At 38.0% G+C, this 18,314-nt stretch overlaps 1 pseudogene; it reads left to right on the plus strand.

Annotated features, from left to right (window-relative positions):
• The first annotated feature begins 17,029 nt into the window (after positions 1-17,029).
• Positions 17,030-18,017, plus strand: LOC147001963 (glyceraldehyde-3-phosphate dehydrogenase pseudogene; annotated as a pseudogene).
• The last annotated feature ends 297 nt before the right edge of the window (positions 18,018-18,314 follow it).

Genomic DNA, 18,314 nt, shown 5'->3' on the forward strand with positions numbered 1-18,314 from the left:
GGCCTTGGTTACATCTTCAGCTCTGCCCTCTGTAGTACATTAAGCTCAGGTTGATCCATTCCACTGCTGCTGCTGTTCTTGGTGATCACCACATGGTAATGGCAACTCCAATACACTGGGGTCTTCTGCTGCAACTAGGTTTCACCAAAAGCCTCTCATAGACTTTCTTCATGGTGCCAATCCTCAATTCCTCTGCATGACCCCTTCAGTACTGGGACATCAACTGCAACTGAGGCTGCACCTTCACCAATGGTCTTCTATGGCCTCTCACAGTGCTAAGCCTCAGTTGCTCTTCATGACCCTCTCATGCCTTCAAAACCAAAACCACTTGGGTGACTGTTACATATTATCAAGTAGATCTGCAGAACAAGGAACAACATTGGCTATCTCTGGAACACAGCTTCTTGGTGCTCTCAAAAAATACTTCTCAGAAGATTTCACCTCAGTGGTACTGATCTCTTCTTAATAACCACTAATTTCTTAGCTCTAGCAAACCATCATCAATTTTCCCAGTAGGTCCTTCTATTCTAAAGCCAGGGCCACGTGGCCAGAGCTGCTGAGTTCTGCTGCTTGCTGAGGCTGGAAAATGCCACCCTTGTTCTACTACATTATCACTAGCTTTCTGTTTTTCAACTTCTTCACTGGCTCAGCCTGGCTGTCCTGGAACTTGCTCTGTAGAGTGGCTTTGAACTCAGAGATCTGCATGCATGTCTCCTAACCACTGGGACTAAAGGTATAGTCCAAAAAACCTGGATTTAATTTTTTTTTCACCTAGAACTAGCTCTGTCCCAGGTTCAGAGATCTGCTTGGTTTTATCTACTAGGATTAAAGGTATGTACTACCATGCCTGGATCTAAATTTAGCTGGGTAGGATCTTGTTCCAATGTCTAATTCCCTTAATCTTCTATTTCTTAAAACATAGGACTCAACTCCATTTCACTTCCTGGTGCCCCTTTAATATTTCAATCTTATATTTTATGTCTTTTCATTTCTAAGCTTGCTATGTTTATTCAAAATGCACTTCATGAGACTTAACCAGAGAACAAAGTCTATGATGAATTTCTAAGACTTCCTTTGTCAATGCAATTAATCTGAGGGTCTTCACTTTAGCCTTAGGCAAACTCTTCAGGCAAGGGTAAAAAGTGGTCATATTCTTTACCAAAATACCACAAAACCAGTCTCTAGGCCATATATTGAAATTCTTCACTGACACCTCTTGGGCTAGGTCCACATAATTCAAATCAGTCTCAATAACAGAGTCGTCCATATCCCTACTAGGATAGCCCTTTAAGGACCATTTAAACTATTTCACCATTTTCCAAATCCAAAGTCCCAAAATTCACATTCTTCCAAACAAAAGCATGGTCAGTCCTATCACAGCACTAATCCACTCCTGGTACCAATTTCTGTCTTAGTTGGGGTTTTATTGCTGTGAACAGACACCATGATCAAGGCCACTCTTATAAGGAAAACACTTATTTGGGGCTACCTTACATGTTCAGAGGTATTTTCATCAGGGTTTCTATTACTGCACAAACATAATGACCAAGAAGCAAGTTGGGGAGGAAGGGCTTTACTCAGCTTATATTTCCACACTGCTGTTCATCACCAAAGGAAGTCAGGGCTGTAACTCAAGCAGGTCAGGAAGGAGGAGTTGATGCAGAGGCCATAGAGAAATGTTACTGGCTTGCTTTCCCTGGCTTGCTCAGCTTGCTTTCTTATAGAACCCATGACTATCAGCCCAGGAATGGCACCATCCACAATGAGTCCTCCCACCCTTGATCAGTAATTGAGAAAATACCTTCTAACTGGATCTCATGGAGTCATTTCCTAAATGGAGGCTCCTTTCTCTGTGATAACTCTATCTTATGTCAAGTTGACACAGAAAACCAGCTAGTATAAGAGGTTCAGTCTATTATCATCAAGGCAGGAACATGGCAGCATCCAGGCAGGCATGGTACAAGAGAAGTTGAGAGTTCTACATCATCATCTGAAAGCTGCTAGCAGAATACTGTTTCTTTAGGCAGATAGGATGAGGGTCTTACGCCCACACCTAAAGTGACACACCTACTCCAACAAGGCCTTAAATCAACCTGCACTGAGCTTTGGGGTCTAAATCACATCCAGTTGTCTTGGCTCAAACTGTTTTTCTGGGGTTTATTTTGCTTGACTGGTGGAGATGAGGAAGCCTGGAACCTGGAGTTATAAAATGTGATAGGGTCTTTCCTGGCTGGAAGGTTTGATGATAAAACTCATTTAAGATTATTTTCCATAGCAGCACCATTGAGCATGTGCTTACACAGTGGCATACTGTTGATGGAGCTCATCTAGGCAGAGATTTCTTTCTATTCAGCCCTGTTTTGTAGAGAGCACAGTTTTTGTACCCTTTTATTTTAGGACTTATTCCATTTGATGTTGCTTGTATGAATGCATATATACAGACATGTAACAATAAAAGTTATAGAAGAAGAGATCATGAATTTGAAGAGCAGGGGGGACTTGGGAGGAGCTGGAAGTGGGGAGGGAGGAACAGAAATTATTCAAATACAACAATCAGGAATTCTTGAAAATAATTTAAAGGAAAACAAAACAAAAATTTAAAAAACACCATCAATACAAACACACTAGTCCTTGATTTGGGTGTTGCCATTTTGTGGTGCTATGGTTTGAATATACTATCACTCAGTATCAGAAAGTAAGTGGATCTTATATTTATAATTCAAAAAATTACACTAACCATGCTTCAAACCACAAATAATTATAGTTCATAATGGACAATTTTTAACTTGTTTTATAGTCCATCAAGATGGCACTATCACCTTAGGGTACAATTTGTTTTTCCTTACCATAAAAGTCTGCCACGATTAGAAACTTCATATAAATTAAAAAATGAGCCCCCTACAGAGGTAATGAGAGCAAATGCATTCACTCTCCCATCTGATATGTCACTCTGACTCTTTGACAGTTGAAGATACAAAATTACAATCAAACGCCTTTAGCACAGGAGTGAAAAATGGAAGCAGTGAGCAAATTTCTTCACATGAAATAATTGGCAGTGTGCAAAGATTTGACTCAGTGGTTTTTAAAATGTAAGAATCTGACATTAAATATGTAGAGCTACAAAAGCATAAGCATGTGCTGCAAGGACGACTGAGAAAATGGGCTCACACACCCAGTTTTGTTTGCCTCATCTGCATTCATTTACTTTGTTTTTCTTTTTATTCTTCTCTCATATATTACATCCTGGTGGTAGTTTCTCAGTCCCCAGCTCCTGACCTTCCCTTGCCCTCAGATCTACCCCACCTGTCCCCCTCCTCTCAGAGAAGAGCAGGCCTCCCAGGGATATCAACCAAAAACTGCATAACATTTTACAGTAAGACCATCCATATTGGGGTTTCAAAAGTAGGCAAAAGAGTCTGGGATGCCCCTCTCATTAGAATTTCTACAAGAAAACCAATCAATCAGTCATAATGTACATGCAGAGGTTCTAAGTCAGACCCCTACAGGCTTACTAATCTCTGCAAATTTCTGTGAGTCCTGATCAGTAGGTCCTGCAAGTCCAGTTCTCCTGGTGTGCTCCAGATCGCCCTGCTTCCTCTGATACTTATTCCCCCTCCTATGAAGGACCCTGAATTCAGCCTAATGTTTGCTTTCAGGACTCTTTGTATCAAGAGATACAGTGGTTAACAGCACCTCATGCTCTTGAAGAAGACCTGATTTTATTTCCCAGAACCCAGGCTAGACAGCTCACAACTGCAAGTAACTCCAGCTCCAGGGGCTGCAACACACTCTTCCTGCTTCAGTAGGCACTCCACGCATGCCAAACATTCACACACACACACACACACACACACACACACACACACACACACATGCAAAAAATTAAAAAATAAACAAATATTGTTTATAAAGAAGTGAAAACACAAAGCATATTATAAGTTATAAAAATGATCTTCCTCTTTATTTTCTTGATTTGTAGAAATGACAATCTTGCTGTCTAGGTGTAAACAACTTCTTGTATTAAAATAGGAGGCAAAAGGGAAACAAATACACAGATACAAAATGCTTATCAACTGAACCACTGAATTCAGGTCAGCCGATTCTGAAGATGTTTTAATTAAAATTCAATACAATGGCATTGCAATATGAAAGGTGATTGGAATGTCGGTATTTTCTTAAAGTTTATTTTAATTTTGACAATAGTACATTTATAAAATATACAGATAGAATTGAAACTGAGGATTGAAGAATACTATTTCCTATTCTGCTGCTGCTGCTGGTGGTGGTAACGGTGGTGGTGGTAACGGTGGTGGTGGTGTGTGCATGTGGGTTTACAGATGTGGGGTCACACATATGTGTTTGTGCATTTAATGTCCTCAGACAATCTTGGGTGACAACCACCTCATCTTGTATTTTGAGACAGAGACTATCTGGCCAAGAGCTTCCCACATGAACTGATGGATAATGGGAGATTTTAAATGGAAGAAATATTGAGGGATCTGAAATCTGCCTATCTTCACTTGCCCAGTTCTGGAACAAAAGTATGTTTGCAATATCTGGATTTTTTTATTTATACACTCAGGACATCAAATTTAGGTGTCGATGCTTATGCACCAAGAATTTTACCAACAGCCCTCAGACACAAATAGTTATTTACAATAAGGATCTCAGTAGTAATAACTCTGAATGTGCCAGTAAAATTGGCTCCTTTAAGCATAGTCTCTGGAAACACATAGTTATACTTCAGAATTTTATAGACAATGGCAAGAGATTAAAAAAAAAAAAAAGGTTCACCAGAACTGGTGAAAGTGGTCTCACACATTTCAAAAGACTAAATGAGATTATGTATACTACACACTATACTTCTAACCTACAAAAAAAAATCAAAATTATTTCTTTATTTAAAACAGAAAATAAGTATACACCATAGGTGTTTTTACACTTCACCCTGGATAAAATAGCAAGTTTCCAACAGGAAACCTGTGTACTGCTTCCGAAAAATCTCTACCTGCTGGCAATGGCTCTACCTTTGTTCCCATTCATGCCCATGCCTCATATGTGTGAAGATTATGTTTTCATTGGGGCAAATTTCTAAAGATCTCTTCTATATGAAGTCTCATGGTTTATGGTTCTTGTGCTCCATCTGTAAGTCAGTAGCTACTGATTAATTTCATTACATGGCCAGGGGTGAAGCAGATGTTTTTGTTGATTTTATTCGATTGTTTTCATTGTAATGCCTTCTGTAATGCAATTCACAAAAGCAGAATGTTGCAAATGCTTGCTTATCATTAGGAACAAAGAGTATTTACATAGATTTTTACTTTAGTATCTTATAACTTTTGATAACGTTCTAAAGATCTAGTAATTTATAAGAGTTATGTTTCACTCACAAAGTTATACAATATATTTTTTATTTATATTTAATATATAGATGGTGAAATTTAATGTAAAAATGGTGGTAAGAACTACCTTAAATGGAAAGACAGGAATCAGATCATATCACAGATGTGCCAAACACTAAAGACTAGGCATCTAAAACAAGTACAACGTTCCAATAAAAAGAAAAATAACACAGTTGTATTTCATGGGTAGAAAAAAATGTTCAATGAAGTAAAAGGGTATTTGTAATTTTAAAAAGAAAACTATCAAAAATAATAGATATAAATGAAAATTTCCTTAAGTTGTGAAGTTTTATTTATCCTAAGTCTACAGCAAAAAATACCATACACAATAGTAACAAAATATGATTTTAACATCAAAATAATGGTGATTGGGATCATCATTTATACTGAATTACTCTGTATATTAACATCTTTGTAGCAAGGAATGTGAGTAATATTCAGCCAAGGTGAGACAAATAGGTAGACTTGGAGTGAACACTTCTTAGACCATTTTTCTCATATGGAAAAGAAATAAATTGACTGTTTCTGACATTCAATTCCAGGTACCCTAAGGCCTGAAGGTTTGGATAACAGAGGACATGAAGGTATCCCAAACAAGACTTTAAAAGTTCAGTTCATAAAAGAAAGTGTCTGGCTACTAAACTCTGATAACGTCAACATTGATTATCAGGAATGAGCACAGTCACAGGATTAAATTATAACATGAAATTTCCTTTGTTGAGACACCTCATTCAGCTACTTCCTTTATACCATGTGCTCTATAATGCAAACATCACTATTTTAGAGCAAGTAACGAGTCTGGGAAATAGCTGTAGGAAGTGTGGGCAAATGAGTTTTTTGAGTGAGAGGAGAAGGAAGTTGAGAAAGGCATGAAAATGAATAGGTAACTCAATGAAAGATGGAGCTCATTAACCATCGGTTTGGATGCAGCATAACTTAGAGACTATTTCTGTATGCTATGTCCTTTTCTCTGGCTTATGTCTCTAAAACTGGTAAATACTGTAGGCAGAGAATTTCTCCCTGGTATATAGTTCCAGCTACAGTCAGAAGCTATCACACCAGAGGCAAATGGTCAGGACCATGGGGACCTGGTTGAGATATCCTCACTTAAGCATTCACAAAAGTGACAATTCTACTTGACGACCACCTATGATGTAGAATCTTGGTTTGTTATCCATTGTCCCCTTCCTGAGTTCTAATATATAATTCTTTCCCAGCTCTCTCAATTCAGCACAGATTTCATTAAGGTAAAGCTATGTCAGAAACTCATGTACCTCTAGTATCTAGAATGTTTCTGTCCCTTCCTCAAATTTTATGTTGAAGCTCTAATCCTTTTTTTAATAGTTTTTTCTTTTTTTTTATTAGATATTTTCTTTATTTACATTACCTTCTCCCCCTGCTCACCAACCCACCCACTCTCTCTTTCTGGCCATGGCCGTCCCCTGTACTGGAGTCAGCCTGGTCTACAGAGTGAGTTCCAGGACAGCCAGGACTACACAGAGAAACCCTGTCTTAAAAAACAAAACAAAACAAAACAAAACAAAACAAAACAAAACAAAACAAAAACAAAACAAAAAAACCTCTAATCCTAAATGTGACAGCATTTAAGTAGGGCCTTTAGGAGGCACCTAGATTTAGGAGAGGTCACAAGTATAACATTACCATTTGTCACTGAGCCCTTAAATCTCTGCTCCCTAAATACTTATCAGTGAAAGACTTGCGAAAAAATAACCCAGAAGGGAATCCTCACCAAGAATGTAACCATGCTCCCTATCTTGGACTTCTAGCTTCCTTAGCATGTAGGGATAGATGTTTGATACTTAAATCACCACTTATCTTAAAGTGACTAAGATGTGAGTTTTAATTAGTTTTTGTTAGATTCAAGAATGAGATGCCAGTTTGTTTACAGAAGAATGGTAAAAACTAACTGAGAATATCAGTATTTTTAAAGTAACTTTGGTATTAGAAAATCCCATGTAGCAATGGAAGAAATATAAATTGGTATAATTTTTGAAGACCAATTTATTGACGTGTAATGCAAAGTTTACTTATCTTAAAACCTATTTACATTAGGACAACAAGATGTCCATTCTTGTCTTATAACTTAGAACAATTTCTGGTCTTGTGACAAAGATATATTAAATAATATTAATGGCAGTTTTCTTAACAGAGAAATATCATAAATTGTGTGGTTGCCAGTGTTTGTTGTGTATAGTAATATAGAAATAAAGTAAGTTGTTTGTTTTCCAGTGTATGGCATGGACCCAGGACCTTCTGAATGCTAAGTAGTTCCACCATTTAACTATAACCACAGTACTCACTATAAGCAATACTTTTATGTTGAATTTTTCTATGAAGAGCATGCATTCCTTATAGTGTGTCAAACATACCTATTCTTTTTCCTTCTCTATCTAATAAAAACATAGCATACACTGCAACTTAAATGTATAAGTTAACTTGGGATTTGCAGGGTTGCTCCCTCATGAGCCCACATGATGATTTAGTAGGATCACTCTGTCTGGCAATATTGTGGTAAACCAGCCCAAGGCCACACTATTGTGAATTGTGTGGTTGCCAGTGTTTGTTGTGTATAGTAATATAGAAATAGAGTAAGGTTTGAGTCCACAGGGAAGATACTCTGATCATGTGTTACTGATTAGTAAATGTAATCCCACAGAGATTAATTGCACTGTACAAAGATAGCACCAGTAGATGGCACAGTCAGAATTTCAATATGCTTTCTTTCACCATAAATCTATGTTATTCTCATTGCAAACTAATAACAACAAAATAAACATGTTAGTCACAGCAAAGCAAATCCCTAGAGAAACAAAAACAAGACTAAACGTAAGGCAATGATGAGTTTTGAAATGCCAGTGTTTCCATCCAGCAGAGGCCAAATCAAGATGAGGAAACCACCAGGATACCTGTGCTATGTCCTGGACATATCCATGCAAAATCAAAGATAGAAGTGTGTGTTTTCTTCCTAGGAAGGCAACCACATTTATGTAATATTAATTTTCTTTTAGATAATTATATTCAAGTAACCAAAATTTTTAAAGGTTAAAGTTAAAAATAATTACAGTCTTAAAAAACATGTAGCTAGTGATTTTTATGTTTGTTTAACCCTAGATGTGACCATGTTGTTAATTTGGCTGTAAATGTCATTTAAGAATTAGAAGCTTGAGTTGAAATTCAAAGATGTTTTTCTAAGACCAACTGTAAGAGTTTAATTATTACTTCCTGAAGCATTAGATCAGAATTTTGTTCATATGAATGAAGACATCGCAGCTGGGGATACTGCATTTATAGACAGACTCAAAATGTTGGTTTTATTAGGGTTCTTTAAGGAAAACCACTTGACATTTATACAAGATTCTAATTCGTACAACACTTAAAAGATGATAAAACACATTATGTTGAGGTGACATCACGGCATAGAAGTGACAATGAGTGAAAAATAGAAACTACTTAAATTGGAACCTCAAAAACCATATCCTTCTCTCACCTAATTCTGTGGATTTTGACAAGTTTGTTTAAATTAATTGACTACTCTTTCTCATGAATGAAACTGAAATGACAAATCCCCATCTCATCTACAACAAATCTTAGCCAGTAGCGCTGAAGTAGTTATTGTCTTATCAGTGGTTTTTTTGTTTGTTTACTTAAATCTTTCATTATGCATTGAAGACAACATGGAAGGGTTACTTCATAAGATTCCTTCCATATTTCAAATGTATTAAAAGCCCATCAAATTGGTGAATATTGCTGACATTCTAGAGAGTATGTCAAGTCTTACATTAGATACTGGCAATGTGTAGGTCAGTAAAGCCTGCTTTCTTCAAGTCCAACATGGGAGAGACAGATAAGTAGATTGTATGAGAATCATTGGTGAGATGGGGTAGTCACTAAGAAGGGGAGGAGTAGAACAGAGGAACTTCATTCCAAAGGGTGACAACTGATCTGGGTATGAAAGAAGTATAAGCAGCTAGGAAATTGAAAAGAAAAGCCACCTCAACAAAACAACATGTAGCAAGTAAGATGTGGCATCTTATAAAGAAGTCCTGGGAAGTCTAGCAGGAAGGACAGAAAGAAAATAGACAAGAGCCCCTTGGTGCATCTTCTTATCACACTTAGCAGTGAAATGATAGAGTATTACAGAGCAAATTATAAAACTGTGCCCACTGAGAGAAGGCATACACACAGGGAGAAAGCTTTCACCAGCTATACATCTGACAGAACAAACATTAATTTAAAATTTTAAATGTCAAAAATCAAACAATCCATAATGTAAATGGCAAACTAAATGATCCAACAATTTCAATAATAAAAATGTGTATGGCTCATAATTATATGAAAGTAGATTCAATGTCCTTTGTTATGAGAGAAATAAATACCAAAACTGTATTGAAGTTCCATCTCACTTCAGTCAGGATGACAATCATTAAGAAAACAAGCAACAGACTTTGGCAAGGGCATGGAGAAAGAGAAAACTTTTCGTACTTCTGATAAAATGATGTAGCCATTATTAAAACTAGTATTAAAACTAGGTTACCCAGGAAAGTAAAAATAGAACCACCATAGGGGCCAGCTATGCCATTCCTGTGTTCATCCCTGCAGAAGTCTAAGTCAGTATGTCACAGTACGCTCGCCCGTCCACTATTCACAACAGCTGATGCAACTAATCTAAACATCTATGAACAACCATGTAAACAAAATGCATTAAAATACCCAATGGAGTTCTGCATAAATCACATACATACATATGTGACATCAGCAAGGATTCTTTGCAATTTGATTAAAAAAATACTTGATATACATTTATGGAAACATAATACACCCCATTGTTTTGAACACTAATTTGAAAATGATAGGTTTTGTTTTAGTAACGAATGTCCCTCTGCAGCCATCTTAATAAATAGGATGGTTCTTCAGAATGTCTACAAAGCCAGAACCCAAAGCCCATCTGTGACAGCTTCAATGCACATAATGAGGACCTCAGCCAAAGCATTAGCACTGAGACTAAAGTGAAGGGGTAAATTCACAGGGAATGTAGGAAACGAATCAATAAAAACTAAATGGATTAAGGAAAAAAATCAAGGGTGATATAAACCCAACAATAGAAAAGCCCATGTGAATGACAAAAACTATTTGATAGAATAAACTATGCCAAATGCACTGTCCACATAAAACATCACAGCTGTGTATCTAGTTATAATGACTATAGACTTTTTCATGATAGTACCTATGTTTCCCAGACTTGTAATTTACTCCCTCCTATGCATTAAATTCTACTATCCCTTGGACAGAATAGCTACTCCTTCCTTGATGGTTTTCTAATTAATTTCTGCATTTTTAAATACTATGGCAGAAATCCCATGTTAGGTGACAGGATGGTGTCCTTAAGACAAAGGATGTGCAGTGGTACTATGAGGTGCTGTCTTCTGGATCATGACTATCACACTAATGAACTAGTCATAGCAACTGCAGTTACTCACACAAGCATAAGACCTGTACAAGATTAAGCCAGCCAAAATTCCACTAATAAGGAGGTATTACAGGCAGCTGGTACTTGTTAAGAAGAACCAATCATTGTTCATTTAATGGTGCACATATAGGAAACACAAATGGGACCTAGTGGCTTATCAAAAACATGGGCAGGAGATGTGAATTTGAGAGGGGCACATTGGAAGAAAAAATGGAGGAATTTGAAGAAGAAATTGTGGGTATATATGATCATATTTTAGTGTATAGTTATATGAAAATCTCAAAGATAAAAAATATAATTTAAAAATGCCCTTTGTACTGATTTTCTCTTATTTTCCAATATGCAAACTTTAATGAAGTTTGAATATTTTATTTCCATGTACTCAAGAGTTGTTCTCATTCACATACAGTACCTCTTGCAGAGTGGGTGGGATTTCATTTCTCTGTGGCTTAGCATAAAAGAATTTCTACTTAAAATTTGATCTTTCAAATCTCCACTCCTGCACCAATACATCACACAAAAGCACTCCAAACTCTTCTCAGCTTTAAACCTTTAGATTTTAAGAACTTAATAGGTATATAATATAAGTTTACAATATTGACAGTATCATTTACTGCTACCAGTTTCTGGCACAGAAGCTTTAGGCAATATTACATTAGCACTTTGCTTGCTTTTCAAACTCGTTTCAAAGCATGGCAACATGGCTGCCATATATCACAATAAATACATATTGACTAATTCTTAATACATGTCAATATTATAAAATGGTTGCTCACCTTCATTCAGATGCACTGGAATATCTCCAGATGCTACTGTGTCAATGTAGTTTTAATTCTGAGACATTTCTTGCTTACACATAATAGAATACAACTTGTCTTAGGCAGTTAGTATTCACAGAATCAAGGGTAGGTTTGGCAAAGACCACTACTTCTGCGGTGAGCAACAGGATGAAATTCAAATCCCTCTACACACTCCCACTGTGCATGGGTGCTGCTGCCACTGGGCCTGATTCAGAATATCTCGTGCTGCTACCACTGACTACACCCAAATTCTCCCACTATGCCCTCTTGTATTTCTTCTCTAGAGTTAGGTACGGGGATGGAGGAGAGAATAGCAGAAAAAAAATAAAATGGGCCAAGCATAGGTTGTAATCCAAATCCTGGTGAATTTGTAACTTTTTTGTTTGTTGCAATGAAATAAGTGACAAAATCTACTGAAGGAAGGCAGGAAGGGAGGGAGAGATGGAAGGAGAGAGGGAGGGAGTTAAGGAAGTAGGGAGGGAGTGAGGAGAAGGGAGTAAGGGCGGGCTGATTTTCACTCACTGTCATGGGAGGAAGGCATGGCAGGAAGAGCAGAAGGATCATCACACCACCCTCAGTCAGGCAATACAGAGTGAGGATTGCTTGCGCCCAGCTTGCTTTCTTTTTATTGGGTCTAGAATCGTCCTATGGAACAGGGCCATCTACATATAGGGTAGGTCTTCCCATCTTAATTAATGTATGGTACAAAAAATCTGTCACGAACACACCCTGAGATTTGTTTCACTAGTGATTCTAAATTCCACCGAGATTGTTCATCATACCAGGCTTTACAGGATTTGTTCTCTCAGGTGTTCTCCAGGTGGAAGATGGGTGTCTGGGGTGGGAAGGTGAGATGGTGCATTTTGTGTGAGCCACACAGTAGAGGCAACTTCATAAATGAGAAGAAAGGGTACAAATGATAGTTTTAGGAGGTGGTGTTACCGGGATCCCTGTACAGGAAGAATTTTAAGTCGTTCACTGTTTATTAACAGAACTGTAAACGACCACTGTAGACTCTTGCTTTTATTACATTGACATAAAGACCTTGTATGTTCACTGAAGCTGCAAATATATTACAGATAACAAATAAAATTGTCAAGTTTCTGGATGCCTATATTAGTTAATATTCTATTTATTTGATAAAGCATAATGTTCAAGGCAATTTATAAAAGGAAGGGTTTGTTTGATGCAAAGGATTAGAGGTCATAATGTTAGCAACTTCATTGGAGCAGGGCAAAGGCATAATGGCTGGTGCAGTAGCTGAGAGCTTCTGTCTCTCAAACTATAAAGAACAGAGTTAGCAAACTCAAAGTGGCACAAGTCTTTAATCTCTCAAAACCCACCTTCAATAGCATCTTTCCTCCACTAGGGCCATACCATATAATCCTTCCCAAGCCGAACTACCACAGCAAAACCACCACAACACTCCATTGTAATATTTGGGCATTAGTACTTCTTGCAGAAAATCAGGAATTTATGAGAAACTGGTAAGGAACAGTAACCAGCAGGATGATGATAATGGTCTTTAAGGACCATTATGGCTTTAGTGTAATGTATTAGAAAAGTATGATCCAGGGGAAAGCTGTGGTGCAAATCCATACAGGTCAGCTTTGTGTAAAATAATGCATGTGTCCCATCTCTTCCCTTTCTCAGATAAAGCATATATATTCAAATCCCTCCACTTAAAATAAAATATGCATCTTCAAAGTTAGTCAGATGTGGTTCTGTTTTCCATTTGTCAACGTGGTTTGTTTGGCCTCACATACCTAAGATGTCTTCAGACTTGCTATGAAGTTGAAGATGGCCTTGAACTCCTGATCCTCCTGCCAACATCTCCATATGCTGGGTGACAGTCACATAGCAGCAAGCCTGATTTTCACTGTTCATCTTTTCATAGATGCTGTGCATGGAGCAGCCTGCAATCACTTTAGAACCAGTCTGTGCCTGCTATCTATCCTACATGAGCAGATAGATCCATTCAGCCAGTGACAGTGGCATATGTCATACAGACATGCCTGCGATTCATATCTGTCTCCTCAAATGAGTTTCCAAGTTCATTGAAGATATACAGATTCTGTAATACATACAATTAACATTAACTAATAATAGTGATCAATAGAGCAATCAGTTTTCCCTAAAGGTTATTATATTTTTCTCATTTAAATAAAAATTCACATTATATCATAAAAATTATGTATATGATTTAAGATGTACTCTTGATATTTCCTGATTAAATATATTTTAAGATTCTATAAAATCTCCTAGTCTGAAACAGCATAAGAATATTATGCAACGATTTTATTTTATTAATTCCTAATAATTTATATTGCGAAATATTTTTGAGTCATTAAAATGCTGAAGCTAGTCTTTTCTAGCTGTTCTTATCTCTTTATAAATTCTTGTTTTGTATTCATAGTCTGTTTGAAAAGGAAAAGTTGGAGTCAAGTCATACCTGAAAGTTGGAAGTTCAGTTGGAAATTCACATATGTAACTAAAACAACTAATTGCAGAGAACAGAGAGCTATCTCACGCCTCTGTGCTCCCTAAACCAGGTAGGCAGCAAAGCAAGGGTGTCAATCAGGAGTGAAACTACCCTTTCCATCCCAAACAGAGTTGTGGCTCTCGTCTGAACTTAACCCTCACAAGTGCGCTAAGCTCAGGCACCTGCACTGCTCAGAGGACCACCCTGTTCTCACTGGGAAGGTAAAGATCCATACTGCTGAACAAACAGAACAAGATAGAAAGCCACAATCAATGAGCCCTGGGGGATGACTCAACAACAACAACAAACACTGGATAAGGCCCTATCTCTGTCACACGGATGGAAAGGTCATTTTATAAAAGCTCATTTTCACTTGACGGGATTATTAGAAAAGTTGTTTTGATGATGGGACCTTATATGACTAATATTTATTTTAATACTACTTTGGATGATTCTATAATGTCCTATAAATGTATCCCAGGGGATGTGGCCAGTGAGAAGAACACCTCAAGTTAAGCAGCACGCTGGTCTTTTTTTTTTTTTTTTTTTTTTTTTGGTTTTTTCGAGACAGGGTTTCTCTGTGTAGCCCTGGCTGTCCCGGCACTCACTCTGTAGACCAGGCTGGCCTCGAACTCAGAAATCCGCCTGCCTCTGCCTCCCGAGTGCTGGGACTAAAGGCGTGCGCCACCACGCCCGGCTACGCTGGTCTTAAATCTCTTAAATGCGTTATTTCCTCTTAACTGAGAGATGGTTCTTCTATAAATAGTGATTTAAAAGATTAGTTTTAGTTCATGCAAGTACTTCATTTTAGGATTAAAAGGGGCCCAGAAAGTTAAGACCAAGGCAGAATGCCTGGCATCCCCAGAGGGAGACCCAAGTCCAGCAATTTCCTCCCAACCCATGTGCTTGCCAAGACATTTCAATTAGGCTCACAAAGGTCTAGGCATTGTCATTTTTTGTTCAAATAAAATATTCCCTGCACACAACTACTACAAAGATATTTGGACCAAGTTATAAATGATTCATATAAAATAGTGATGAGCATAATTGATAACCATTTAATTATTAGTGAATTGCAAAATAAGCAACAGTGACAGACAAGTTTCTTTAGTAGCAATATAATGACAGATTGATAAAGAATGATATGTGTGTCATGGGGGGGTGTGCATCAGTGAATATGGTACAGCATAAAAATAAAGAACGGATTGTCAGAACCCACACAAGAGCAAAGAAGGCAGTGGCAGTCACCTACCAGTCTGTAAACAGAGATGGCAATCCCCATCCCTAGGGCAAAATACCTTGATAATCTATCTAGGATTTGTGTACTCTGGGTCCAGTGAGAGACCTTGCCTCTGGGCCCAGCAACCATGCAAAAAAGTGTACTCAGTTTCCATTTTTCATCCTGCTTATAGGTCACATTTGTTTCTATATAAAACAGCTGTGTTGACTTAGCTTCAGTGCAAACTATTGAATGGAAAGGCTTAAGCATGTGACCAGAACTTTGAATAAATCACTCTGCCCAAAAATTCTGATATAAGGCACTGCAGGGCACATCCACACATATCTGATCTACAAAGAGTTCAGAAACACTGTTCAAAGAGATCATAGCTATTCTATGTTACAAACCAGCACTGCACTCTGTTCTGAATAAGGGTGAGTCTTTAAAATAAGCCATGTGCTTTATCACATATCCGACATTAGCTTAAGAAATATGGTCTGCCTAATATGGAGAGGGGGGAAGGAGGAAGGGAGGGAGGGAGGAAGAAAGAGAAAACTCATTTGGGGGATCTATTTTTACCCACTATAAAACTATTAAATTGAATACAGAATAGCCTAAAAATAACTGAGGTAATAAGCATAAAAGCCATGGGCTATACAAGATTCTGGCTCTTTAGTATCTCTCAATTGCTTAAATTATTCACATATGCTTATCTTGAGATCATATATTGAAAATGCAAACTACTATTATAACTTGAATAGTTGACAAATCAACAAAATTTTGAAAATCTACTTCATACTTTTTTTCACAAAACAGTTGCAATTGTTGACATTCTGATAGCACACTGGGCTTCTACATCAATAGCATGGTGGTGACATTGTCAAAATGGAAACTCTCCTCAAGTGTAGGTGGACACAGCAGAAGACTAACAAAAAACTAATTTAGTTGAAGCTAAGAGGAAGAATAGCATAGGAAGAAGGGCAGTGATAAACTTGATGTATTTCTCAAAGACAGAGAAAAGGGGGTACTATGTGGTCTCTGTGCTTTCTATTATTGATCTGCTTCCTGGGTTGTTTAATGTGCCTGGTAATAAGGAATTATTTCCCCAGCTTCAGACTTAAAATGTGATAATAAAAATTAATAGAGTAAAGACTATTTTTCTCTTTCCTTTGTGCATTTTTACGATGCTACATTTGTCATGGGAATACTAAGAAGATACACACATTGAACAGAACTCTTACGGGCTATGATGATTAGTGGTTTGAACATCAGCAATAGTATGAATAATACTGAGGGCCATCATGGGACTCTTGTGGATTCTTAGCACCCTCAGCTCCCCAGATTTACTGCATGTGCATAGTCTATGGAGCCAGAGGGAACACACTTAGGCAAGTTACTCAACCTTAGTAAGCTTACTGTAAATGGGGATGATAATAACTCATATGATGATGATAACACCTAGAGTTATTGGGAGACTTATAATAATTAATGTCACAGAGGAGTGTGTCTGATATAAAATAGTTGCCATTGTTTTTCTCAAAGAAACAGAATGTAAAGAATGCACATAAACTCTGCTCCTCCCTGTTCCAGAGACAGCTGCATCTTCTCATGCAGTGCCAGCCTCATCCCTTACACATGATGGTGAAGATTAGAGTGAACAAACTTGGCTGTATTGGATGCCTGGTTACCAGGGCTGCCAACTCCTCTGGTAAAGTGAATATTGTTGCCATCAATGACCCTTTCATTGACCTCATCTACATTGTCAAATATTTCTGTAGGACTCTTTCCATGGCAAGTTCAAGGGCACATTCAAGACTGAGAATGGGAAGCTTGCCATCAAAAGGAAAGCCATCATCATATTTTAGGAGCAAGGTCCCACTAACACCAAATGAAGTGATGCTGACTCCACGTATGCTGTGCAGTCTACTGGAATATTCACCACCATGAAGAAGACTGGGGCCCACTTAAAAGATGGGGCAAAAGAGCTATCACCTCTGCCCCTTCTGCCAATGACCCCATGTTTATAATGGATGTAAACCATGAGAAGAATGAAGACTCATTCAAGATTGTCAGCAAAGATTCTTCCACCAAGATTATCCCCCTTAACCAAGGTCATCCATGAAAACTATACATTGCAGAAGGTCTTATGACCACAGTCCATGCCATTACTGCCACTCAAAATACTGTGGATGACTCCTCTAGAAAGCAGCAGTGTGATGGTCGTGGGGCTGCCCAGAATATCATCATCTCTGCTTCCACTGGTGCTGCCAAGGTTATGTGCAAGATGATCCCAGAGCTGAACAGGAAGCACACTCTCATGGCCTTCCATGTTCCAATGTGCCCTTCATAGATCTGACATGCCATCTTAAGGAAGCTGTGAAGTATGAAGACATTAAGAAGGTAGTGAAGCACATGTCCGAGGGTCCAGTAAAGGGCATCTGGCCTAAACTGGGGATGAGCTTGTCTCTTGCAACTTGAACAGTGACTCTCACTCAGCACCTTTGATGCTGGGGCTATCATTGCTCTTGATGAGAACTTTCTAAAGCTCATTTTCTGGTATGACAATGAATACAGCTATAGCAACAGGATAGTGGACCTCATAGCCTATATGACCTCCAAGGAGTAAGAAGCCCTGCACCACCCAGCCCAGCAAGGTCACAAAAGCAAGAAAGAAGCCCTCAGCTGCCAAGCAGTGCCTGTACCAACTCAACCCTGGACTCTGAGCATCTCCGTAACAGTCTCCATTCCAGATCCCTAGAATAAACATCAAGAGCCTTGGGAGCCCTATACTCATGAATTCTATCAGTTCACTATATCCACTTCCCCAAAAAATGGAGTTTCTAATTTTAGCTGTGTCCAAATCACCCATAGCTATATTATAGCAAAGTTATTAAATTCTGTTCCCCAAAAGATATGTATTTAG

This window comes from Mus caroli, unplaced genomic scaffold, assembly GCF_978045245.1.
Source record: "Mus caroli unplaced genomic scaffold, Mus_caroli_1 scaffold_11, whole genome shotgun sequence".
Taxonomy (NCBI): Eukaryota; Metazoa; Chordata; class Mammalia; order Rodentia; family Muridae; genus Mus; species Mus caroli.